The sequence below is a fragment of the Otolemur garnettii genome, unplaced genomic scaffold (assembly GCF_000181295.1).
Source record: "Otolemur garnettii isolate 467f Iridium unplaced genomic scaffold, OtoGar3 scaffold00037, whole genome shotgun sequence".
In the NCBI taxonomy this organism is placed as follows: Eukaryota; Metazoa; Chordata; class Mammalia; order Primates; family Galagidae; genus Otolemur; species Otolemur garnettii.
This window is the reverse complement of record NW_003852432.1, coordinates 6686065-6712231: the sequence shown is the minus strand read 5'-3', so window position 1 is coordinate 6712231 and position 26167 is coordinate 6686065. Positions and strand designations below refer to the sequence as shown.

Here is a 26167-nt window from a genome sequence, read left to right as displayed (position 1 = left end):
GCTTTGAAAATTTCAGAAAAAGAAAATTAGAAACACAAGTAAGAAAATTAAAAAGATATCAAGAAAATATCCAATTATTAAATGCTCTATATTGGAAGAGCCCACAACATCCTAGTATAGTCCACGAGGAGAGATCTGAACCAAAAGCATACTATTATGAAAATACAAACCACTAGTAACAAAAGATGCTTCTGAAGGTAGAAAGAAAAAAACAAAAGGCCAAATGTACCAAGAACTGACAATAATAAAGCATTGCATTTCTTGATATTATTCAGAATTAGAGGATAATGGAGCAATACATACCTTAAAAATTAGAGAACAAGTTATTTTCAACCTAGGATTTTGAAAGCAGAATAACATAATTTCTAGTTTTTTATCTTGTGGACTTTTTTCTCAGAAGTGACTGGAAGATGTGTTCCAGGACTCAACCAAAATAATGGATAAATCAATGAAGGGGATTTGTGGGATTCAGGAAACCAGAGTTGCAACTTGCTTGAACTTTGAAACAGCAGGAGAACGGAGGAAGACTTGGGTATTCAAGGTAGATGGCTGGCTCTATTGCCTCCAGCCCAGATGGAAACAGGAGGGTTTCAGGGAGAAATGGACAGGCTATATTACTAACATACTGACTGCACACTAGACAGTATGAAGATCTATACTTGTTTTAGGATTCTAGAGCTATTTTAGGTTTGGGGAAAATTAACAGTTGGTGCTAAAAAAATTAGTCAAATAACTTCAGGAAAAGGAAAAAGGTGAGTAGAAATTGTAATGATATACACTACTTTTCTCAACAGTTACCAATATTTGCATGATCAGAACATTGAATATTTCACAAATATGATGTCCATATTTTGGAGAGGACAGAAGGAAGTTAATTTGAAGTTAGAAGGTAAATACTTGTCCATCAAATCAAAAAGGTAATATAGAATATCTAAAATTCATAAGTCAAGAAAGCACAAGCAATGTATCCAGAATCACAAAGCTAAATTACAAAAGAGCTCAAAGTGGAAAATTGTAACCTGTGGCAAACTGGCCTGGAGAAGTGGGGTGAAATGGGGCAGAGTGTGGCTGTGCTGCATTATAAGTCTTGAAGTAGAACTTGAACTTTTAAACTATATATATGCATTATTTGATAAAAATGAACATTTTTTTAAGGGGGAAAAAGTACCTTGACAGCTGTTGGAAGTTTGCAGAGTAGAAGAGAATAGAAGCTGTCTTCTTTCCAACCTCATTTCCTGAAAATCTCCTCTTCCCATTCTCAGCTTCAGCTATCTGACCTCCTCCCTGTTCTTCAAACACACCAGGCTTGATCTTGTCTTTGGGGCTTTGTATGCAGGCTGGGACTGCTTTTCCCTCAGGTATCTGCTGGCTCACTCACTGATCTTTTTCAAGTCTTTGTTCACATGTCACCTTCTGAGTATGGCCTCCCTGATCACTCAGTATAAAATTGCACCTGCTCATTCATATGCCTTATTCCACTCTAAAGCTTTTCTCCATAGTGCTTATCATTCCTCTTATGTACCGCAGGATTAACTTGTTTATTATCTTTCTTGTTGATTTTCTGTCTCGTCTGCCAAGAATGTGAATTGTTTGCATGGCAAACTTTTCACAAGGACACCCCAAGTGCATATATGTATGAAACACTTTTCATTGTAATGAGTGAGCTATTCAATATTTAAGTAAGCTATTCAGTGTTGCTTGGCATGCACTAGGCTATCAGTATTATTGGTTGAATAAATTAATTAACTAAATGAAGAAAGGATAGGCTATAGGAAGGAAGGGAATGCAAAAAGAAGGCTGGACAAAACAAGAAATATCAGTGAGGAGACATTTGCATTATTTTACTGACTAGATGGTGGTGGTTTGAGTCTGATTAGAGGCAAGATACATGGAGAGGACCGAATGGATGTGAACAAGCTTTGAGCATAGCATTGACATAATTATGAGAAATCATTATTTCTTAAACCAATATTTCATCAATTTTGTGAGCAAGAAATAACTGAAGATAAGAAATATTAGGATTCTAACATATGTTAGTAAAAGGGGACAGTATTCATAGCCAGGCAAAAGTGATGTTAAAAAGTAATTAAATTTTATTTAAACCCATAGAAGTTCTAGAAGTGGAATAATAATATTTAAAAAAAAGGTCCAAAACTCAGCTAACAACATCAGTAAAAGCTTTTGTAGAAAGTTTTCAAACCAGTTTTATTGTTGGATAAATAAAACTGTTGGCTGCAGCTTACAAGGATGAGAATTTTTGGGCTTTGGAATATAAGAGCTTATATCTAAGATCAAAGAAAGTTTCACTATTAATAGTCTTTTTCAGTTCAAACATTACATTCTAGTCTTATTGATAGAAGCAAATTTCGCTAAGATCTATAAAGTTTGCTTAGAAAAGAAATCATTACATTTCTAAATAATCATATGCATAGTTATGAGCATCAAGGGTGTAAGCTTTGGAGTAATTAATAATTCCAAGTTTTCATTTTGACTATGTATTTGAAAATAATGATGGTAGATTAATTTGAGGGCATTGTAACTGGCCAGTTTAGTAAAATAAACTTTTTTTCTTGTCCTAGAAGTTGTAACAACTAGTAAGTATACATTGTGGTTTTCTTTAATGTGTGTAATAAATGTTTGTATGTTGAATGCATCTAAACTAACTCTGCATAGCTAAAATCTGATGCATACCTTGAGCAAAGGTGTATGGCAAGTTTCCCCCAATCTCTGAATTTTCACTTCTTCCTTTGATGATCCCTTCGTAGCCCCCATCTTTTCTGAAACCTAATAGGGAAGTATGGTTATAAAAGACTTTAAACTTTCCAAGGCCTTTCCATCGGCCATGGGCTGCTGAGAGAAGCCTTCTAAATGCAAGGAAAAAGTTACAAAGGAAACTATCTCATTCTCAAGTAATTTATAATGTAAACCGAATTATTTCCCTAAGCAATTAATTATAGCTCTCATCCATAACTACACATCTCAAGGCACAAGGTTCATTATATCATACATCATAAAACAAAAACCATCGCATATTTTCAGCCTTTTAATCTTATATACATATAAATGAAATACTTTTCATTTTCATGAGCGATTTAATATTTTAATAATTTATTCAATATTACAGGCACCTAAACAACTAGAAGATCAGCCAGTATGTTTCTTTCAATATAAATCCACCAAAGAAAAACTTAACATTCTGTTAATGAGTTATTAATAAAAGTAGAGGTGTTTTATAAAAAGAAGCATGTGTTTTCATATTACATAATTTTCTATTTTCTATTTGAAATAGAAAATTATGATGAAATATTTATCTCAGCAGTATAAAAATTAAAATTTTTTATCTATAAGGAACTAATGTATAATTGGATATTTCAATAATTGAAGAGAAGGAAGTCTAAGATAAATTCAACAAAGCCCAGTAAATCTTGAGGGGATTTGAAATAAATTTCATATGTTTATTGTTAAGTGCAACCATTTTCTATAAAAACGATGACAAGGCAGTTTGCATTTTATTGTCAATACTGTGTTTTTGTCCACCGTTCTTTGTTTTCATTTTGACTATGTATTTGAAAACAATGCTGGTAGATTCATTTGATGACATTGTAACAAGCCAGTTTAATAAAATGAGCTCTTTTTCTTGCCCTAGAGTTTTAATAACTAGTAAGTATGCACTGTATACAGTATACAAGTTTAGTAGATGAGTATGGGAAGCATGAAATAAGACATGCTTATTAAGTTGAGATATGTTTAGGATTGCTTTGCACTCAATCCATATTCAGTGACCCATTTAATTTACATTGTGTTATATGTTTATTCTGTGCCTGATACTATGGTTGAAAGGCCCCAGGGATCTCTGGTTTCTACTCTTAAAGTGATCCCTAGAAAGGAGGGAGATAGACAGTACACATTCATTGAAGGAGGATAACAGTGCCACTAGAAGAATGAGTGGAAGTACAGATGCACTTGGTAAAGGGGAGGAGGGTAGAGAAGGGGCATTTCTAGGGTAGCAGGGCTTGAGTGTATCATATAGGCCAAAGAAAACAATCCAGTGATGAGAGACCGAAACCTAAGATACCTTGGAGAAGGTAGGAGGATGAGAAAGAATGGAGACATCAGTCTTTGTGAGACACAAGTGGAAAGTAGTCATGATGAAGATGGAAGTTAGTTTAAAGGTGGATAGGAAGGAACATGCAAAAATTCCTGTGTAATGGTTTATGTTTTCTTGATTAGAAGAGAATTTCAGATCCTAATTGTAAAGAGAGATTTAGCAGTCACTGATTAAGAAAAGGTCAATGAACAGAGGGATAAATGATTTATAGGTGGCAGGGAACATTCCTCTGAGATTAAAAATCTTAAATTTGTAGCTTATTCATTCAGTGAATATTTATTGATCACCACTTATATTACTAGGTGAATATTTACTGAGACCCACTATATGTCTGCTGTGTGCTTAGATCCTGGGCATACAATAAGGAATAAGATAGATATATTTTGAATTCTCAAAGAGTTCAGCACAGTGAACAAATACCCAAAACCTCTACACAAATGATTTAATAATAATTATGAGAATGACTAAAGAGTCAAAGTAGTGATATTAAGATGACATATGGAGGATGAGAAGGATCGAGGGGTGGATGAGGAGGCAGAGAAGGGAGAAACTAGAGGTATTCCTCCGGATAGATGGCTGAGCACAGACCCTAAGAAAAAGTGCTTAAGGATGGTAAAGCTTCCGACCCCGTGTGCCATGGTGCCGGTGGCTAATTACAGGGATGCCTAATATTCATGTGCTTGGCTGTCATGTGTGATGCCCGGGTGGTCACTGCTAATAGCATCATTTTCTAACGGAGCCATGATATATAATCCTTTGAGATGCTCTGCCTTAAGGAACTGACCACAGAAAGTTTTCCTCTGTTACACCCAAGGATGGAATAGGTGTGACATCTGGATATTTTTATTATTTGGCACTTCTCTTGTGTTTGCAATCATTGAATTCATTTATTTAGCAAATAGGTTTTTGATAAAATGATGCTACATTTAACCTGGTTTGACTTAGTAAATATTATAAATTGACACACAGATGGCCTCTAAAAAGGAGGTTTATCTTGAGATTGATTATGAAGAGTTTAGGACAATTGTTTTACCTTACACAGAGATGTGGGGAATGCTTTCTCCTATTTTATTTGTTTATTTAAAAATATTGTGAATGTAAAAATGTTTTTGGTTATATGGAACTCTTTTGTTATGCTTGAGTCAGAGTTATATTGTGTCCTTTGCCCAAATCATGTTAGTTGAACCTGTTAGGTCCTCCTCCTCACTCCTTGCCCCTGCCTGATTTCCACTAAGTTTTACTTCCCTCTGTGCACATGTGTGCCCATTAGTTATTTCCAATTTATTAGAAATACATGTAGTATTTGCTTTTCTGGTCTTTAGATGCTTCACTTAAGGTAATGGTCTCCAGTTCCATCCAAATTGTTGTGGAAGGACTTAATTCATCCTTCTTAACGACTGAGTAGTATTACACAGTATACATATACCGCATTTTGTTAATCCACACATAAATTGATAGGCAGTTGGATTGATTCCACATCTTTGCATTTGTGATTTGTGCTTCAACAAACATTGAAATGCAGGTGTCTTTCTGGTAAAAATAACTTCTCTTCCTTTGGGTAAATGCCCACTAATGGTATTGCTGGATCAATCAGTAGGTCTACTTTTAGTTCTCTGAGGAATCTCCACATTGTTTTCCACCAAGGGTGTATTAATTTGCACTCTCACCAACAGTGTACACATGTTGCTTGCTTTCTGAATCTGCACCAACATCTACTGGTTTGTTTTTTTTTTTTTTTTGACTTTTTAATAAAACCATTCCAACTGGGGGAAGTGGTATCTGACGATAGTTTTGATATGCGTTTCCCTGATGATTAGTGATGTTCATTATTTTTTGATATATTTACTTGTCATATGTCTATCTCCTTTTGAAAAGCGTCTATTCATGTCTTTTGCTCATTTTTAATGGGGTTGTTTATTTTTTCCTTGCTGATTTGCTTGAATTCTTTGCAGATACTTGTCATTAGCCTTATATTGGATACATAGATTGAAAATATTTTCTCCCATTCTGTAGGTTGTCTCTTTGCTTTGTTGATTATTTTCTAAGCTATGCAAGTCTCATTTATTTAGTTTTTTATTGTTGCTGTGATTGACATTGGTGTCTTCTTCATAAATTCGTTGCCTAGGCTGTATTTGTTAGAAGTGTTTTCAAAGGGCAGTGCCTGTGGCTCAAAAGGTTAGGGTGCCAGCCCTGTTGCTGGAGGTGGTGGGTTCAAACCAGCAAGGGCCAAAAAAAAAAAAGAGAAAAGAAAAAAAAATAGAAGTGTTTTCTAACATTTTCTTCTAGCATTTATATGGTTTCATGCTTCACATTTAAGTCTTCTGTTTACCTTGAACTGATTTTTGTAAATGTTGGGAGATATATGGATCCTGTTTCATTCTTCTCCATGTGCTATAGTTCTCCCAGCACCATTTGTTCAATAGGGTTCCTTCCCCCAGTGTATATTATTGTCTGTTTTGTTCAAGGTTAGTGGGTTTTAGGTGAATGGCTTTATATCTAGCCTCTGTTCTGTCCCATTAGTCTATGCCATCATTTTTGTGCCAATACCATGCTGGTTTGTTTGCTATAGCATTGTCGTAGAGTTTGAAGTCGGGTAATGTGATGCCTCCTGATTTGTTCCTTTTATTTAGATTGCTTTTTCTATACAGGCTCTTTTCTGGTTCCAAACAAATTATGGAATTAGTTTTTCTAGATCTGTGAAATATGATGTTGGTCTGTTAATTATATTGAACCTGTAGATCACTTAGGTAGTATGTACATTTTAATAATGTTAATTCCACTTGTCTGCAAACATGATATGTTGTTCCATTTGGGTGTCATCTACTATCTGTTTCCTCAGTTTTTGAGTTCTTTTTCATGCCAGATAAAATTGCCTTTAAGTCAACAAAACTAAAGAAAAACATGGATGGTCATTAAGTAATGGCAAAGGGAACAATTCCATAAGAAGACATAACAATCCCTAATATTTAAACACCTAACACAGGGTCATCCAGACTTAGAAAGCAAACCCTACTAGATCTAAGCCAAGAGATGAACAGCAACATCACAATTGCTGAGGACTTCAACACCTGTCTGACACAACTGGACAGATTATTCAAGCAGAAAATAAACACTGAATTTGAATGGGACTTTAGAACAAATGAGCCTAAAAACATTTACAGGACATTTTACTCCAAAACTGCTTAATACATCTTTTTCTTATCAGCACATGGAACATTCTCCAAGACTGACCATATGTTGGGCCACAAAACATGTCTCAACAAATTCAAAATAGTAAAAATCATATGATGTGTGTCTTCTCAGACAACAGTGAAATAAAACTAGAAATAACTCCAAGAGAAACAATTCTACACAAAGTCATGGAAATTAAATAACCTGCTGTTTCATTATTTGTTAATAATGAAATTAAGATGGAAGTCAAAAGATTCTTTGAACTGAAACACAAAAGAGACACAAGCTGTCAAAATTTATGGGATTCAGCAAAAGATAAAGGTGAAAAATTCATAGCCATAAATGTCTACACCAAAAAGTCAGAAAGATCACAAACCAACAATCTAATGACACATCTCAAGAAATCAGAAAAGGAAGAGAAAACTAAATCCCAAAACCAGCAGAAGAAAAGAAATAACTAAGATCAGAACAGAATTAAATGACATGGAAAACAAAAAGCAGTACAAAGGATCAATGAAATATAAAGTTTGTTCTTTGAAAAGATGAACAATTGGTAGATCTCTTGCTAGATTAACCACGAAAAGAAGAGAAAGGACCAAAATAAGCTCAATCAGAAATGAAAAAGGAGATATTTCAACTGATATCACAAGAATACAAAATACCATCTGTGACTACTATGAAAATCTCTGTGCATATAAATTTGAAAACACACAGGAAGTGGACATATTCCTGGAAATACATAACCTCCCAAGACTCTGTCAGTAAGAAATAGAATTCTAAACAGACCAATAACAACCAATGAGATTGAAGCAGTAGTAAAAGACTTCCACCAAACACAAATCCCCAGACCAGATGAATTCCCAGCTGAATTCTGCCCAACCTACAAAGAAGAGCTGGTACTCAGACTGCAGAAATTCTTGCATAGCATTGAGAAGTAGGGTATCCTCCTCAACTCATTCTGATACCAGGATCATCTTTTTTTTTTTTTTTTTCAGTTTCTGGCCAGGGCTGGGTTTGAACGCACCACCTCCGACATATGGGGCCAGCGCCCTACTCCTTTGAGCCACAGGCACTGCCCCACTAGTATCATCTTGATACAAAGCTAAGAAAGAACACAACAAAATAAGAAAACTATAGGCCAATATGCCTTATGAATATAGATAAATCCTCAAAACAAAAATGTTTCCTGACAGTAGCAAACCTAATTCAACAGTACATCAAAAAAATAGTCCACTATGACCTAATAGCCTTCATCCCAGGGATGCAAGGATTGTTCAACATATCTAAATTGATAGATGTGATTTGCCACATAAACAGAAGAAAAACAAAGACCATCTGATCAGCTAAATGGATGTAGGAAAATCGTTCAATAAAATTTGGAATGTTTTTATGGTATAATCCCTTAACAAACTACACATAGAAGAAAGATATCTAAAATTATAAAAGTCATGTGTGACAAACTGGTAGCATACTGAACGGGGACAAGTTGAAAGTATTCCCACTATGAACTGGAACGAGACAACTTCTATTTAACACAATGCTGGAAGCCCTAGTCAGAGGCAAGAGAAAGATACCAAGGGAATTACAATTGGAAGGGGAGAGATCAAATTGTTTCTTTTTGCTGATGATATGATCTTATATTTAGAAAGCCCAAAGACTCCACCAATAGATTTCTGGAATTCAAAAATAAATTCAGCAAAGTCTGTGGTTGCAAAATTATGTGCCCAAATAAGTAATATTCCTATATACCAATAAGAGTCCAGGTGAGAGTCTATCAAACAAAGTAAAATACCTAGGAATATATTTAACCAAGGAGGTGAAAGATCTCTTTGATTTCTTTTTCATTGAGTGCAATAGGATAAGATAGAGTGAAATTTCAAATCATTTAATTTTCAACCAGAAGATTCTCAACATTTTTACGCATACAGATTAAATAAAGAATTCAGGAAAGTTGAGGCAAAAAAATAATTGAAGTTGTTGCCTAGAATTATCTAGCTACACAGTCTATATTCATTTTTTAATTTCATACTTATCCTCTTCACTTCTATATATGGTACCTGCTTAAGAAAAGCAAAAACATGACATTTATTTTTTAGCTGTAGGCTGTTACACCTCTGTGAAATCACATGTGTTTACTACTGCCTTAAATCATTAGTATATGGCTGCCTGATATTTTCTGGATTTTTAAAGCATTTCCTGATTTGTTTTCATAAAATAACATTTTAGCATACTATAAATTTTTAGTAGTAATTTGTATTACAAAGGAGCATATTGTTTAAGGTCCCAAATAAGCTTTATGCATAGAAAAGATTCCTTTGCTCTTTCTTCTTCTCCCTGAATGTAAACTTCTGGAGACCTAGAGAGAATGAAAGGCATCCGAGTGTGTGTCCATGGCAATCTGCTAGCTGTGTAGAGGAAGTTGCAGTGGCATTAACCATGAAAAGGATTGATTGTTTTTGTGAAAAATCCTCAAGACGTGCCTTGAATTCAAAGAGTCAACCTCATTAAAATCATAAATCATCTATTAATCTCTTTTTTTACTAAAATGTCAGTAGTCCCTGGTATTTCACCTACCAAAATATAATAAAAGTGATTAGAATAAGAACATAATGGGATTATTAAAGGCCATGAAATAAAATCCTCAATGCCTTTTCTTTCTAAAGATCTTTTACTGATATAAAAGCCAAGTATGCTGGTCCCCTAACAATAGAACCGAGCGTGATATGAGATTTGTAACTCATTCACTTATTCATTCATGTGCCAGGCACCTTGCTGGTTTTACATCTGAAAACTTGCCAGAGCTTTCTTGTTATAGCTAAAAGCGCTGCTAGGTTTCCTATAAATAATTTGGTGGACTGAAAATTAAGCCTAAATTACATGAAGGGCTGATAAAATGACATTAATTCTTTTTGGATGTGTCAAGGAGGTGGGGGTAGTTGGTCTTTCTACCTGATAAGCAAAGCCTCATAGGGCATCACAATATATGCACACACGCTCTATATGAGTGACAGGATCTCTGTGTGAGAGGGGAAAGCACTGTCAGGGTAATGATGCTACAGTGATTCCCTTGGCATGGACCACCATCCCAAATCACCAGACACTCCCTGATCAGGACAGAGCAGTGCATTCTCAAGGCCAGCCAGGTAGAAAGTGAGTGCATAGATTCAAGAAATCTGCAGGGCTCTCCTTAGGAAATGCCAAACTCATTGCCTACTAATACCCCTTACTCTGAGATCAGAGTGGCTGCTGAGAATTTTATTCTCACAAGAAAAAAGAATTCTTTCATTTAAATATTATCTAAAGAAAGATATTTCAGTTATTTGGAGATACGCGGATATCATTTTAAATTATTGGAATTGCCAGTTTTTGTTAGCTATTTCTGAGGTTAAAAACAAGGTAGTTTAACATAATTTGTATTTCAGTCGTCACTATTTCCTTAGTTTGCCAACGAATTTGTATGTGATAGAGCTTTAGGTGTTAGGCTGCTAACGTGTGATCCCCTTGAACACAAAATGCATATTCTGAGACTTAATTTCCAAGGTTCAATCAGTGTGCCTTTGGCTTACACATATAATACACGTAAATTATCGATTGAACATTTTTCACCCAAAATTCTTGATATTAGTGAAATTAATGGCGGAAATATAAACTTCAGAAAGCTGTGATCACTTAGATTTTAATAATGCATTAAAGAAATCATAAATTATATTTTCATATCTTGTGCCTTTGTGTTATGTGTAAATCCCAAGGCCTGAATCCTTCCATCTAAACATCATTTTTTTCTCCTTGACTTAGACATGTTGGCTTGCCCACGGAGCTCACTTCCTTGATGTGTAATCATGCAGTCTGTGGTGCATTGTGAGGTGCTCCTTCCTACTTAACCATCACCATTATCACATTAGACACTGGAGGAGTCATGTTAATTATCTGGAGGTGTCCCAGTGGCCTACTAACTCTAGGGCAAAATGCCAGCAGAGTCCTGTTTGCAATCCAGGCCAAAATCACGGCATTCACTAGTTCGGTCTCTTGGCAGTCTCACAACTGGGATGGTAAACCTGGGGAGGAAATGTGTTTGATCCAAATGAGTTAATAATTATTCCAAAATATATAATATTCAAGCCATACCAACCATTTGTAAGTGCATATAAAAATAAACTAATGAGATGTGTTCTCCAAGACTATTAATTATGTAGTGAATAGGAATGTTTTTTAGATGCTTCCCTCTGAGGACAATACGTTATTGTATTATCTGGGCAACCTAATGAGCATCTTTGAGCATCTGCAACTGCAGAGTACTTTAGCATTTCAAGCAAAATCTGGGAAGAGCTGTTGCAGTGTGGGCCAGGGAGACCCAGTGTTGTCATTGGTCGGGATAGGTCACCCAACTCAAGAATTGAAGATCAGTGTACTGTGATTGGTGGTTGAACTGAATCCTGTTAAGGCTGACTTTGGTGATTTCCAGAATGCGCCTCGTGGAGACCCCATGCTCCATGGAGAATGCACCTATCAGAGTGAGAAAGATGAGAGAGTACACGTGGGACACTTGGCAGAGAGTACAGATGTGGAGAATATAAGTAGCAAATAGCGGGAAAGGAGGCAAATAAAGATGATTCTGCTGGCCAGATAGAACATTCCTACACTGTGCCAATTGAGTCAATAGGATTTCGGGAGTTTCCACTCACTTCAAATAAACTTTACAATGGATGGAAATAAGATGGTAAATAATAATTATGTCTTAATAGTCTGCTGGCAGTGAAATACCTGCACATACCAATAAAGAAGTAGATGTAATCGTTTTTGTACAATTAGTAATAAAATCAGTGAGTAATGTAAGTAGGTGCTTGTGAACAATTAAAAGCCAACTATTAAGGATGTCATCAAAGTCTTTGATGTCTTAACATTGCTAGTGGGGAAACAGTTCTAAAATGAAGACCTTTATTAAAATGTAAACAATACAAAGTTTTATTTTTGTTTAAAAAAATAGATGGTACGATTGTTTTCTGTTTCATGGATGAATTGTATCCTGCTGAAGTCAGGCTTTCAGGGTACCTGTCACAAGAGTAGTATACGTTATACCTAACATGTAGACTTTTATCTCTCAACCCACTCCCATTTTTCCTCCTTAATCTATACCAATCTTAAGCTGCCATTAGTCTTTTTGAAATAAAGAAATTATAAATGTTCTGAAAATATATTCATTTTATACTGCAAAAAGGCCATTAGATAAGGATCATTCCTCCAAGTTTGATTAAAATGTAATATTTTGTTTTTCAGTGTTCACATTGTTCCTGAGGGAACACAGTTGAACATCTGAATAGAAGGGTCCGAGATTTCCATATGCACTGAATGCCTGTACTGACCTTTAAGACTGAAGGGCACTTCAGACTAAGAATCAGATAGTAGCAGTGAGCGAATGGATTATTTTGTGACTAGCTGAACAGGCATATGCTGTGCTCATTGTGTAAGTGTCATATTGTTTTTATTTTCAATTTTGCTTCACTATTGAAAGAAAAAACTAAAAACCTCAAAAATAAAATTCATGAATGATATGAGTTGATATAAATGCACATTTTTTACAAAAATCCCCCAACGGTTTTACATAGAGCTCATCTCTTGTAGTTGTAAGTGAGCAGGGGCTACATAGGCCTCCCTTGCAATTATGCAGATGCCAGAAAATACATGTGACTCGTCCAAGGTCATCACTGGAAGGCAGAGTCTAGGATCCTTATCCTAAAAGTAAAGCGAAAAGAGGCATCATGTTTGTGTGTGTGTGTGGTTTTTAATAGTTATAATTAGGCAGAGCTACTATCTTCTCCCTGAGTTCTTTTGAAATTTCACCAAAGCTAAATAGGTTTATGAGTAATAGCAGGTGGTTTATTAAACTCATAAAAGATAAAGGCAAATTGAAAATATCATAAATTTTTAAAAATTAATTGAAAATTCTATCAGTTTATTATAACAGATATGCTTCTATAAATATTTATTTTCTAGACAAGTAAGAAAAATCTAAATGGAATTTATGACAAAAATTTATTTTCAGTCAATATCCTGGAAAGAAATCATGAAAATCTTTCTGTCTTGCCCAGACTTAACTACGTAGTAAATCAGTCAACATCCTGGCAGCGATTGTAACTTGTGACCCACATCTACTTCAGAATACATTGCTAATACATAAGGCTGCCACATTTTCCTAATTAATGGATAGACTCATGTTTGGGCTTAATTTTGTTTGTTTGTTTGTTGAGACAGGTTCTCTGTGTGCACCCAGGCTAGAGTACAGTGGTGCCATGATAGCTCACTGTGACCTCCAACTCCTAAGTTCAAGTGATCCTCCTCCCTCAGCCTCCTGAGCAGCTGGGAGTACTGGAGCATGCCACCACATCTGGCTAATTTTTCTAACCTTTGCAGAGATGAAGGCTCATTGTTCTTAGGCTGGTCCCAAACTCCTGGCCTCTGGAAGTTTCCTCACTTTGCCTCTCAAAGTGCTAGGATTATAGGTGTGAGCCTCCATGCCTGGCCCGTTGGTGCTTAATTTTCTCTAAGCAAAAGTGTTGTTTTAGAAGTAAGACCCAATTTAAAATAAGGTTGTTTCAAAGTTTATGCACAAAGTGAAGACTCAGTCCATCTGATCATGGCCCAAATGATCTGTGAGTTTGTTGCATTGCTGGTTTTATTGATGACTCTTGTTTTTAATTATCTTGGTAGCTGAAGTGCTTAGATGTTATGCCATGTGTCAATTTGGCAATGATTTCTCCTAAGCTTAACTTTAAAATACTCTTAATCTTCCTTTTTGCTACTATATTCAATCTCTTTGAATATAAGCTTTTCTTATAAAATCCAAAGTAAGAAATGAAAACTGGTTTTGAAGTTCTTCTTTACACAGTCTTAAAAATATACTTACATATTTATCACTAATTTGTCTAGCTATAGAATCAGAGTGCATAATACTTTAATTTTTAAAAAAAATTTAACAAATACAAACTCATCAAACACTGTATATGAGAAGTATTAGGACATACAAAAAATATAAATAATTCCCAGTGGTACCACATAAAAAAATTTAGTTTTCTGTACATGTATAATGTTTATGAAATTGTATCATAATTGTCAATAATGTTTTATATCATGGACATTTCTCCACAGTAGTAAATATTTTTCAATGAATACCGTGAAGCCATTATTTATGAATTTATGAATGGCTTCCCATTATTTCATATGATGAACATTCCATAATTTATTTCAACTTTTTCTATTTTCTGTACATCAATATATTTTACAGTTGTTGGTGTTACTCTCATTGCTGTAAACATCTTGACATATGATCCTTTGTTCTTATCTCTGTTAATCTTATAAAATATATTCTTTGGAATAGATTTTTGTGTCAGATGATGTGAGGCATTTTAATGATCTTGGTAATTCTTGCCAGCTCACTTTCCAGAAAGTTTATATAAGTTCAGTCTCAAGAATCTTGGAGTATTTGGCACGGCGCCTGTGGCTCAAAGGGGTAGGGCACTGGCCCCATATGCCAGAGGTGGTAGATTCAAACCCAGCCCCAGCCAAAAAATAGAATCTTGGAGTATCATTGAATATTTTAAAAAATAATAAAAATCCTTTGATCATCTGACAGTGGGAAGAATACTATCTTCATGGTCTTTTACTTTTGGTTTCTTTGATACCCAATAAAGTCTAATAATTCTCTATAGATGTAGTCATTGGACTTCTCCTTTTAAACCTTCTCTCTTCATGTTTTTGCTTTATTGATGTAAAAGAATTCTGTATACTTAGAGTGTCTTATTATCTTTGTTCAGTGTATTAAACAATTATCAATAGTTTATCATCAGCCTTTGCATTTCATTAAACATTTTTCTATACAGGTTTTAAATGTTATATAATCAAAGTTATGACTGTTTCTTTGTGATACACAGAAAGGCATCCCCCATCTTATGATAAATTTAATATTAACTTTTTAGAATAATTCTTCTGAATCCTCTTTTAAAAATTCTTTAATCCATTCGGAATTTATTTTGTCCAGTGTGATTTAACTTTTTACACAAACGTCCAGTGTTCCCAACATGTGAACCCGTGTACCCTTCTTATCTGATTGTGATGTTTTCTTTATCGTGGATTGAACTTGAATCTATAGTAGATCTGACCTGTGCTCTGAGAATTTTTTCCTGGGGATCTGTCCATTTGTTTTTTAGCAATTGGTTAACCCCTTACTATTTCATTCTTTGTCTGCATTGTTAGTAGCAGTTATTGCTTTCCATTTATCTTTCTACATAAACTTTATAATAATTTCTCCAGTTCAAAACACTCCAGTGAGATTTGATCTTCTATTCATTAATCTGGAAAGAACTGGTAACTTCCCCAAACCCAATGCTCCCACTGAAGGCTGTGGTAGGTCTCTTAATTTATTCACATTTTCTTTCATATTAACAATAGCTCATATCTTCCTTCTATGAACTCTGTTGGTGTTTTATGCTTTTCATGGTAACTGTGAATGGAATCCCATTGTGTCCTCTAATTGCTGGTTGAGTGTGCCAGTCGTCCAGAACTTCCTGAGTGGTCCCAGGCAGAGAGAGGCAGGCAGATGTTCCCTCTCTGCCTCACATTTTGGTGAAAGCCCTTGGGCATTCACCACACCACCCAGTCTTGCTTAGCTTGCTGAACAGTCACAGACTATTACTATAAGTTAACAATTGAACAGCATATTGTAACACATCACACAAATGAAATAGCACATTCTATTTCATTTGATCACTTCTGTTTTCTTCTCGCTTTTATATGCTTTTTTCTTATTGTACAGATTGGGTTGTCTTCTCACATTTCATATCATTTTTTGCTCCTTCTTATAATTGTTATTTTTACACATGGGTATTTCAAACTCTGCTCCTACTCTTCTATGTCGTCAACAATTATATTTTTCTCTATGGTGGAGCAAATTCACTTTGAGATATGTATGTAAACCTAAGCAGCTATAATGATTATAGAACAACACCAGTAAGTTTTGTTTTAGTGTTTTCTTGGTGTTATGGAAGAAAGTTGACAGAAGAAAAAGATTAGTATTTAATCTCCTGCAGACTCTCTAGATGGAGCTCGAGCAATGTTATCTAATGGGAACTATCATCACACATCACCTAAGCCCAATAAATAATGTATGTTGGAGTTGAAGAAACTTTTTAGAAACTTTTTATCCTAGTAGCCAAAACATAAAGAACACTTTAAGTGAACTGTTATGATGCTATAAAACCAAGTTTATTAACTTAAAAAATGTTTATTTATATTTATAAACAATAATTTATAATATTATTTTGTAATTTATAATATTATAAATTTATAAGTAATTTATAACATTATTTTGTAGAAATAATTTGTAAAAGTAGTTTATAATATTATTTTGTAGAAAGAGTGGGTTACCAAATAGTGCAACTAAATGTGTATAATATATATGTGACTGTCTAACATCAAAGAAACTGTACATAGAAGGACAAAATTATAAATAGCAGTTGTCTATAGCAGAATAGATTACAGGTGTTCTTTAAACTATTTTTGCTTCTCTGTATTTTTCTAATTTAACTGAAATACACGCATTGCTATGTGATAAAGATAAAAATCATTAGCATGTTTTAATAAAAAGAACCCTTCAGATTTAGAAGTACAGATAAATAACATTAAGTTAAGTTTGTATGTTTAAGAATAGGCAAATACACTGGTGACTTTTTGAAGGTAGCCTGTGAATATTTTGAGCTTTCATCGAAAAGTTTGAATAGGTTTAGTGGACATATTGCCAACACATAAATTCTCTCTGGAAAAGCAGAGAGAGTCCTCGGTGTCTAAGAAACAATAACATCTAATTGCTCACCTCTGATCTCTTCCTTAGTCCTATCAGACATATGAATTTAATTGGATGTCTCACCACCAAAGGAAGCACAGGGAGAAATTACTCCTTTTGTTCTTTAGGTTCTAGCTTTCCATCTCCTTTGATAATTTTACCATTTGATTTTTTTTTTTATGTGATGCTTCAGGCATCTACTCTTTTATCTCATTATCCTTATTCTTAAGTGAAGAGGTCATCTAGACTCCTAAAACTCCTATTTTCCAGAAATCCCAATTATTAACAATGTAAATTAATATTTCCTCTTATTTAGTGTGAAGTTGCGATTTAAAGTTTGAAAGTTTCAAAACTGCTTTCATGTATATACTTTTGCAGAGAGGAGAAACCCTAAACTGTTCTAAAACTGGAAAACAGCTGAAATTGCGAAACAAGTGATTTGGTCGATAATAACAAAGCTATTTCAAAAAGCAGTAGGTTTTTAGAGATTTTTGGTTACATCTGAAGTGGTTAGCAATAAGTGCAAATTGCTTGAATTATTAGTTTATCCCAAACAAGCCAAATTACCTGAATTACCATAATTAGCTAAAGTATGTTTCAAGGAGATATTTCTGTATGTACTGCACAAAAGTTTACATCCCATGTGGATGAAGATGGGGTACGTGAGATAACTGGGCTGCAGCAAGGATCCTTGACCCCGAATGACAGGAAAATCAGGAAATCTGCCTTGTGTGATGCGTAGACAAATTCGATTCTACTTGGAAAGTTTGTCTTAGTTATCCCAGTTAGCTAATACATGCTTTGGTTTATATTCCTTGGATCATAAACTCAACTTTATGAGAAAGACAGTTGCTATGGAACATTTGAAGACATAAATGTCTTTAAGCCAGGTGTATTCATCGCTGTTCTTTTAATCAAAAGCCGATTCTCTTCTTAAAGGAACTCCTATTTCTGATTTTATCTTATATTTTCTTCTCAGAGAGGAGACTTCCTGTGTTCCCAGGGACAGATGGTTATGACTGCCACCTTTTTTGTCACCATCACGTCAGTGTTATGCACGTCTGACTGTCAAATCCTTCACTGGAGGATGGTTGCTCTGATGACCCCCAGACTGTTGCCAGAGGTTTCTGGTCCTTCTCAATCCTTCACAGGCAGACACCCAATCCCTTTCACTTCAGTTAAAATATTGAATTTTTTATTCCGTACTCCCAATTGATATTTTACTTCAAAATACATAGAGTTTATTCAGCAGTTTTTAGTCAACTAAGTAGACTACTTCATTTTCATTTTTAAAAGAATTCTAAGTGAAAGGGGAGAGTAGGATGAAAACGATAAGTATGAAGATTGATGTGACCTTGTATCTCAGTCAGCTGTTGCCAAGAATAAGCGCCTGGTGATACGCAGATGCCATAGAACTCACAGGGCCGCTCAAGCTTTGCTGCCAAGATCTGTCTCTTGTTGGTGTTCCCGCCCTTTCCTCTCCCTGGAATGTTCAGGCTCCCCTATTATATATATCTCTTCTTGTCAGTCTTCTAGGGATCTAAGGTCCGTCTCTAATTCTGTCTTTTCTGTGCCTCTTTTCTAGATGTCTGCCACCTACTTTCATTTTCCCTCCTCAGAAGTTCCTTAGTAGTTTCTTTAAAGGACATTAAATATGCAGGAAGTGCTCTCCACTTTGAGCAAGTCCACTTTAAGACGTCTGGAATTCTAGACTTCAAACTTACATCTGATGTTTCTTTTTTCTGAGGCTCACCCTATTTCTTCCCATTATACCTGCAATTTGGCCACTTCGCAGCAGTAAAACGTAGGAGTGTGTGTGTGTATTTTGTAAAACAACTGTCAGACTTTGTAGCAGGTGATAAATTGTTAATCAACATGAAACAGCGACTCTCTTTAGGGTAAGGGCAAAATCAAGAGCACTTTTAGAATTTAAAATATTTAAAATGATGTTTATCCAGTAGGAAATGAGCACTCTGATTTTTATTTGGGGGATAAAAGGCTTGAGACAAAATGCTAATGATGATCATTAAGGAAAATAAAAATTTGATTTGCTTTCCAGGAATGTGAAGCACTAACATAAATAAATTAATATAGGTGTATAGATGAAAAATAGACTATAAATATAAAAATGTGTATATAAACATGTATATATTATATATGTATTTACCTATATAGGTGCTCAAGGTAGATACATGAATATTTAATATGATTTGAAATGAAAAATCAAATATCTCCTAATTTTTTTTAGCAGTTCATAAAAAACACTTCATGAAGAATATTTTGTTAAGATAAATTTTAGAATAACCCTTAAAAAAGATTTGTTAACGTATATTTTCTAGTTGTATATTATGTGTACAGTTCCTTCCTGAAATTTCTAAGTTTTATTACCATAGGACAGTTACATCATAACAGACCTGGCAAACATTTACATTTAAGTGGAAAAAAAATAAAAGGACTAAAGAAAGTAAAATTCAAAGAAGGAAAAAGCAAAAAACAAAAATTATACTTCGTTATTTTAATGGATTTTAAAATGTATAAGCACTTTGATAGATTCTATTTTATGTAGGATTTGCTGGTTTTCAAAGTATATAATGCAACAAAAAAGTGAACCTAGCTTCTTTTTTTCTTGTTCATTGGAGCTATCACGTCTCATCTATCAGACTTCTAAGTAGAATTTTAAAAGTGGGGTACTCTCTCACGCCCAAGCACTGTGTAATTAGCATATGAATGTGTAACGGATTGTTTGAAGTAACAATTAAGGAGAACAATGCATAAAGGGGCTGAAGAGAGCTCCCAACACCTGGGAACCTTGTATTGAAAACGCTTTCCTAATGTAAGTAATTAAAAACCAAGGACAAATGTTCCTTGTATAGGGATAAAAGCCCTACAAGGAAAGCTAAAAATCTGCTGATATTTTGCTGTCATCCTTTCGAATTAATCATTAACACAAGAGCTCACTGTGTTATTTATTTCAATAGAATCCTTGTTAAATGGGGGTTTTTGTATGGTGCCTGATCTAAAGTCACTGAAATGCAGTTAAATGACAAAATATCTTACTTTTGGAAAATATTTATACTTCAAATATGGAAAAGATTACAACGAATCTTTTCCTTATGGTCAGTGCAGCGTTTATGAGGAAAATTTTAACTGATTGATGGATCAAATCAAATATATGCTCAATTCTTTGTCATTTATTTGTCCAAATAATTTCTACTAGTTAAACTGTATTCCTCTTTATTCTTTTGCTTTACTTTGTTCCTCTGGGAAACATGCCTGATACAGGGGCTCATGCTCAGGCAAACTCAGGGTGTTGGGAATTCTTGATACTGGGGTAAGATCAGTGGCGTAGCAGGCAAGGCTATGCATTATTACAGTTCCCATCTTATAACTTACAGACTGTACAAGCCACTTGCATTTCTGTAGCATAAACTGCCTTATCACTAAAACGGAATTATTTTTTCTAGACTGTTAAGTCTGAGTCCATAATCTTTTATGGTCCTTTTCTAATATTCAGTTGGATATACAGTATTATTCACTTATAATGAAGAAGCTCTTTTCCTTAGAATTTAATTTATTTAGTCACAAATGACCAATATTTTATGGGACAACTCTTTTGGAAGAATGAATTATGAATGTAATATTTTATTAATTAGAAAACAGCAAATATAGAGATGAATAGTCATAACAGCATCATTCATAATAACCAAAAAGTGGAAACAACTCAAGTATCCGTCCATTGATGGATGGATAAATACAGTGTAGTGTATCTATCATAGAAACAAAAATTGTACCAGACAAAGTTAAGCAGGCAACAAAGAGTTTATTCAAGGCTATCTTAATAGAGAAGCCAAAACCAATCTGAGCTCAACTCTTTTTTTCTTTTTTTGTTAAGTCACAGTGTTGAGACATTTGTGTTCAGTTGAGCTCAACTCTTAGGACAAACAGGGGTGAAAGATTTTTAGGACTGGAGGAGCTACTAGAAAAGAGCTGCAGGACATTCGGGATAAGTCGTAAGTTATCTGTGTCTGCTCATGGACTTTAGCCCCCCCATAAATAAACTCATACTTTAGGATGGGAGGTAGTTTTACAGCTTTGAGCAAACCCCCCCAACTGAAGTTAGGGTTCTACCCTTCACCTAAACCGGGAGATAAGGATGTTATTTCTTTTGTTGATTACATCTCAAAGAGGTTGTTTTCAGGCCCTTGATAACTGTGCTTCTGGGGAGTCAAATTGTCAGGTGGCCAGTGAAAAGATTTACACCTCAAAGGGACAGAGAAAGTGGCACAACATCTGAAGTAAATGCTGTAAGAAAAGGAAAGTCAAGGGCCCACCGTTAGGAAACAGACTTTCTAAAATTAGGTAAGATTCAGGGAACGTTAAGCTGTCGTGCTCACCACTCAGTAGAATATCCTTGGACAGTGAAAAAGAATCAGTATTTATACATGCGGCATCATGGATACATCTCAAAGACATTGCATGAAATGAAAGAAGTGAGTCTGGAAAGGTGGTGTAGTGTGTGGTTCTGTTCATATAGAAATGCCCACAACAGCCAGATCTATATGGACAAAATAGATCAGTGGTTGCCTGGGGCCCTATAGGGACTGGGGTGGGATATGGGGGCAGCTAACAGGTGTGGAGTTTCTTGCAGGGGTAATGAAGCTGTTCTGAAATTATTTGTAGGGGTGGCCACATAACTCTGTAAATATACTAATTGAATTAAATTGTGTACTTGAATGGGTGCGTTGTGTGATAGATAAATTATATTTCAATAACAACATTATGAATATATGTGTTGAAATGTGCTGTGTGTTCAATGGAATATTTACCTAGTTATATGGATTTAAAAAATTATACAAAAAAAAAAAAAAGCCCAACCTTTATTTCTCCAAGATAGGTTATGGATTCTGAATGTGTATAGTCTTTTTAAGTTTTTATGAAATAATTTATCATTTATTCATTATGATGTTGTAATAATCAGCGAAAATTTAACATGAAAGAGAGGAAAATAATTTCTCAAATATCTTGAGGTTTTTGTATCTGTAACATTGGAAGCTGTCAGCAAGGAGAAAACTGTAAAGAAAGAATGAGAAATATAGTTTCTTTTCCTAAATAATGAAGACACTGTGTGTGTGTGTGTTTGTATGTGCAAAGTAAATGCTTGCTTTTGAATGAAGGCTATATTCACAAACCCCTGATTTAGGAATATATACTGTTCCATAGGTTCATTTGTCAAATAGCTATCTGTAGCTTCTTCAGCCAATGCTGATCATATTCTAAACCTAGCCTACAAAGATTTAGTTTATCCATAATGTAGCTGAAATGAGTATTAATGTTGGTTCAGTCTGGGATTAAGAGACAGTGACACAGGAGGGAGGAAAATGACTCGTAACACCTCTGTTTCTTGAGTACAGGCATTGCTCCAGGCAAAATGCAGAATCATGCAGAGTGAGACCTTGGTTTCCACTTCAACTTCCTTTCTATATCCCTTGCCCCATGTTCTTGATCTAGAGTCTTTCTTTAGCATGCGCTAAGAGTGCCTTCCAGTTGTGTCACCTCACTCAGGCATCTCTGTTAGCCCAAGGAACAGTTTCACCCCCATTCTGTAACAACACACACACATTTAAATTCCAGCTTTTTCAAGGTAGCAATTTTCATTTGCATTAGAAGGGAAGCACTTTTTTTTTATTAAATCATAGTTGTGCACATTAATAGTTTCATGGGGTACAGTTGTTTCCATATACAAGTTGAAATACTTTCATCCAATTGGCCAACACTCCCTTCATGTCACTCTCATAGTTGTTGTGTTAAGACGTTTTTATTCCACATTTAGAAAGATTCACATGTAACCTTATAGGATAAATAAAGAAAGTTGGAGACTTTACCTCCTTCATGTTTACATGGATGGAACTGGAAAATATTCTTCTTAGCAAAGTATCTCAAGAATGGACAAAAAAGTATCCAATGTACCCTATTATGAAACTAATTTTTAGTGGGAAGCACATTTTGAAAGCGTGACAATCTTTGGGTCTCCTCGAAGCACTTACAAATAAAACTTGGATTATATTCATTTATGCAACTTAGGTTAGCAAAGAGAAAAAAAGAAATAAAATGTGGGTTGTAAACCCCAAATGACTTTAATTGGTAGTGTTTCAGGCATTAGATTTAGGGAATGGTAAGAAAAATTAGGAGGTATGACAGGCTGTCCCCTCTGACTTCAGCCTCTCTTTGAGATGGACTTCTTCTAACCTGTTCCCAGGTTATGGAAATATTCGCTTTGCTCCTGTATGAACTTCAGCATCCTTGTACTTTCTAATATGTGCACTAACGTATGTTAGAATGGGGATGTTAGAGTCTATGATGGTGGTAGTTGACATTAAGGGGACATAGTGGAAAGGTGACCTGGATGGAAGTACTCAAGAGCCATTTAAAGTATGAAAGATTTGGGTTTCCCATATTTTTAAATTTTGGACACCTGATACTAATTTGAAAGTAGGAGACAGCAATCACAGACCCACTCAAGAGAAAATCTCAATTAAATCCAAGAAGGGGGGGGTTCAGGAGCTTCACACCCAAGGGGTACACGCCCTGGTATGGGACACAGCCACAACTCTGACTTTAACCTTTCATGTATAAATTATATAAGCTAATCGTTTATATCTTTGTATTAATATGAAATAAAAAAATTGGGACACTGTTTTTCCACACACTGATCTCTTGGCTTTTTTTGGTTATAGATTGGGCTCATGGATACTACAGACAACAGAGAAAACTTGTTGAAGAGATTGGCTGGTCCTATACAGGTAAACGTATTTTTTATATAGTGAGATGTAGCAGAAAGTTTTATTGCTTTATGTATATTGCATATGTAAAATGAAACTTTGAAGTACAACACATTATTTTAACATAACTACATGGATAGTCAGGTTAATGAATAAGGTATATCAAATAAAAAATGATCTCTAGTGGGCTTTCCGTAAGCAACTTTGGTAGTGAGGAGCATATCGCTAAGCCGGAGCTAGATTTAAATCCCAGGCCCACGCTGACTATGCGTGTATCAACCTTGGGAAAGATACATAACCTACTGAGGCTCAGTTTTTCGTCAGTGTAGGAGGGTGCTGTTCTGAGCATTAAATGAGATAAAGTGTAATGCCCTTGTACAGACGCTCCTTCTAAATAGAAAGCACTCAGTAAATGTCAGCTGCTGTTCTCATGAGCATGCTATTTTTATTTTTTATTCACTCAACAAAGATTGATGGAATTCTTGTTCTCCCAAGAGACTTTCTTCTGAACTACTATGGCTGAGTTCGTTGAGTCAGAGTCTAAAATGATTTTGTCAAAGTATCAGACTTGGTTTAGGATTCTGTGAATTTTCTGAACTTGGGAGTCTAGAGTATTGAAATACAACTTCTGATTATATGATCTAAAAATATTGTTGCTATTAGTGAATTATCTGGGAAATTTCTCTAAAATTACTTTTGTTATAATATGTAAAATTTTAAATGCTTCTCCTAATTTTTTTTTTTGTTGGCATCATGCTATAGTCCTTAAAAATTAATGTTGTCATTTGTTTTTACAAAATGAAAGCTGCTTTTAGACAGAAAGTAATACACATATGTTGACATCAAAAGTAAATCTTTTGGGCTCAGCACCCGTAGCCAAGCAGGGTGCCAGCCACATACACCAAAGGTGGCAGGTTCAAGCCCAGCCTGGGCCTGCTAAACAACAACAACAACTGCAACCAAAAAATAGCCAGGTGTTGTGGCAGGTGCCTGCAGTCCCAGCTACTGGGGAAGCTGAGGCAAGAGAATGGCTTAAGGCCAAGAGTTTGTGGTTGCTGTGAGCTGTGATGCCACAGCACTCTACTGAGGATGACATAGTGAGAATCTGTCTCAAAAATAAATAAATAAAAATAAAAATAAATCTTTTACATTAAGTTTCATTATATACTATCACGTGGCTTATATGTTTATCAAGTAATGTAATATTGTGTTACTATCTTTTCAAAAACTTTATAATTTTATATGCTTGATCACTTTATATCTGGAAACCGTAACTCGTATTGTCCTTTTTTTCCTTGAAAAGAGAAAGCTTAGTGTTTTGTAAAAATTACAGCTATTGTTTTATTCTCCCAGTGATTACATTGCACATGTCAGGAGAGATTATGAATTCTCAGAGTGTATCCCCAACCCTGGAAGATGACATTACAAGGGAAAGCTCTGAGTTCTCTGGGAAAATATTGCTTAGGTCACTATCTGGGCAATATCCTTCAAAACATCTTTGTAGATTGTTTGTGTGGGTATCACTGGTACTAGTTTGGGAATGTTGCTTCCAGGATAAACTTTTCTCCAAAGAATTTTTCATGATGATTAAAGGTGTACATGTTTTAGCTTCATATATTCATATTTTTACGTTTAATTCATAAGAATATAGCAAGCCATCTTTTAAAAACTCCCCACTTTGTTGTTTCTAATAAGGTGTTTGCTCCATTTAAAAAGCAATATGCAGCTGTTGTAGAAAACTTGATACATAGAGATACGATCGTAAAATAAAAATCAGACTGGTTTAGTTTTATTAACAACTAGCTTCCTAGAGCAGAGGAGGAACTAAAAGCAGTTTATTTTTCTCTGACCACTGAACCTTTCAACAGGGGACTCAGATATTGACCAGGTACAAACGAGCAAAGTAAAAAGCAAATTCTAATGTAACCTCTGTTCTCTCTAAACCCAGAGTCAGAAAACAGAAGATCTACCACCTGCAACAGTGTTTTTCAACTTTTTTAATCTCACGGCACACTTGAACCTAGTTAAACTTCCACAGTACACTTGTTGATCAAAATAAAAGTAAAAAAATGTATACACACACACACATATATATATATACACTCCATTCATTCATGGATCGATGGGCTCTTGGCTTCTTCCATGACCTGGCAATTATGAATTGGGCTGCAATAAACATTCCGGTACAAATATCTTTGTTGTAGTATGATTTTTGGTCTTCTGGATATATACCTAGTAGAGGAATTATAGGATCAAATGGCAGGTCTATTTTTAGTT

The 26167-nt window shown here is 35.0% G+C and overlaps 1 protein-coding gene across 2 annotated transcripts in view; it reads left to right on the top strand.

Annotated features, from left to right (window-relative positions):
• The first annotated feature begins 23848 nt into the window (after positions 1-23848).
• Positions 23849-26167, top strand: part of PTPRZ1 (protein tyrosine phosphatase, receptor type Z1) — a 120620-nt gene continuing 118301 nt past the window's right edge. For both annotated transcript variants that reach the window (XM_012805164.1, XM_012805163.1), the window contains exon 1: positions 23849-23911. The gene's annotated coding sequence lies outside the window, so the exon portion shown is untranslated. The remainder of the gene's footprint in view (positions 23912-26167) is intronic.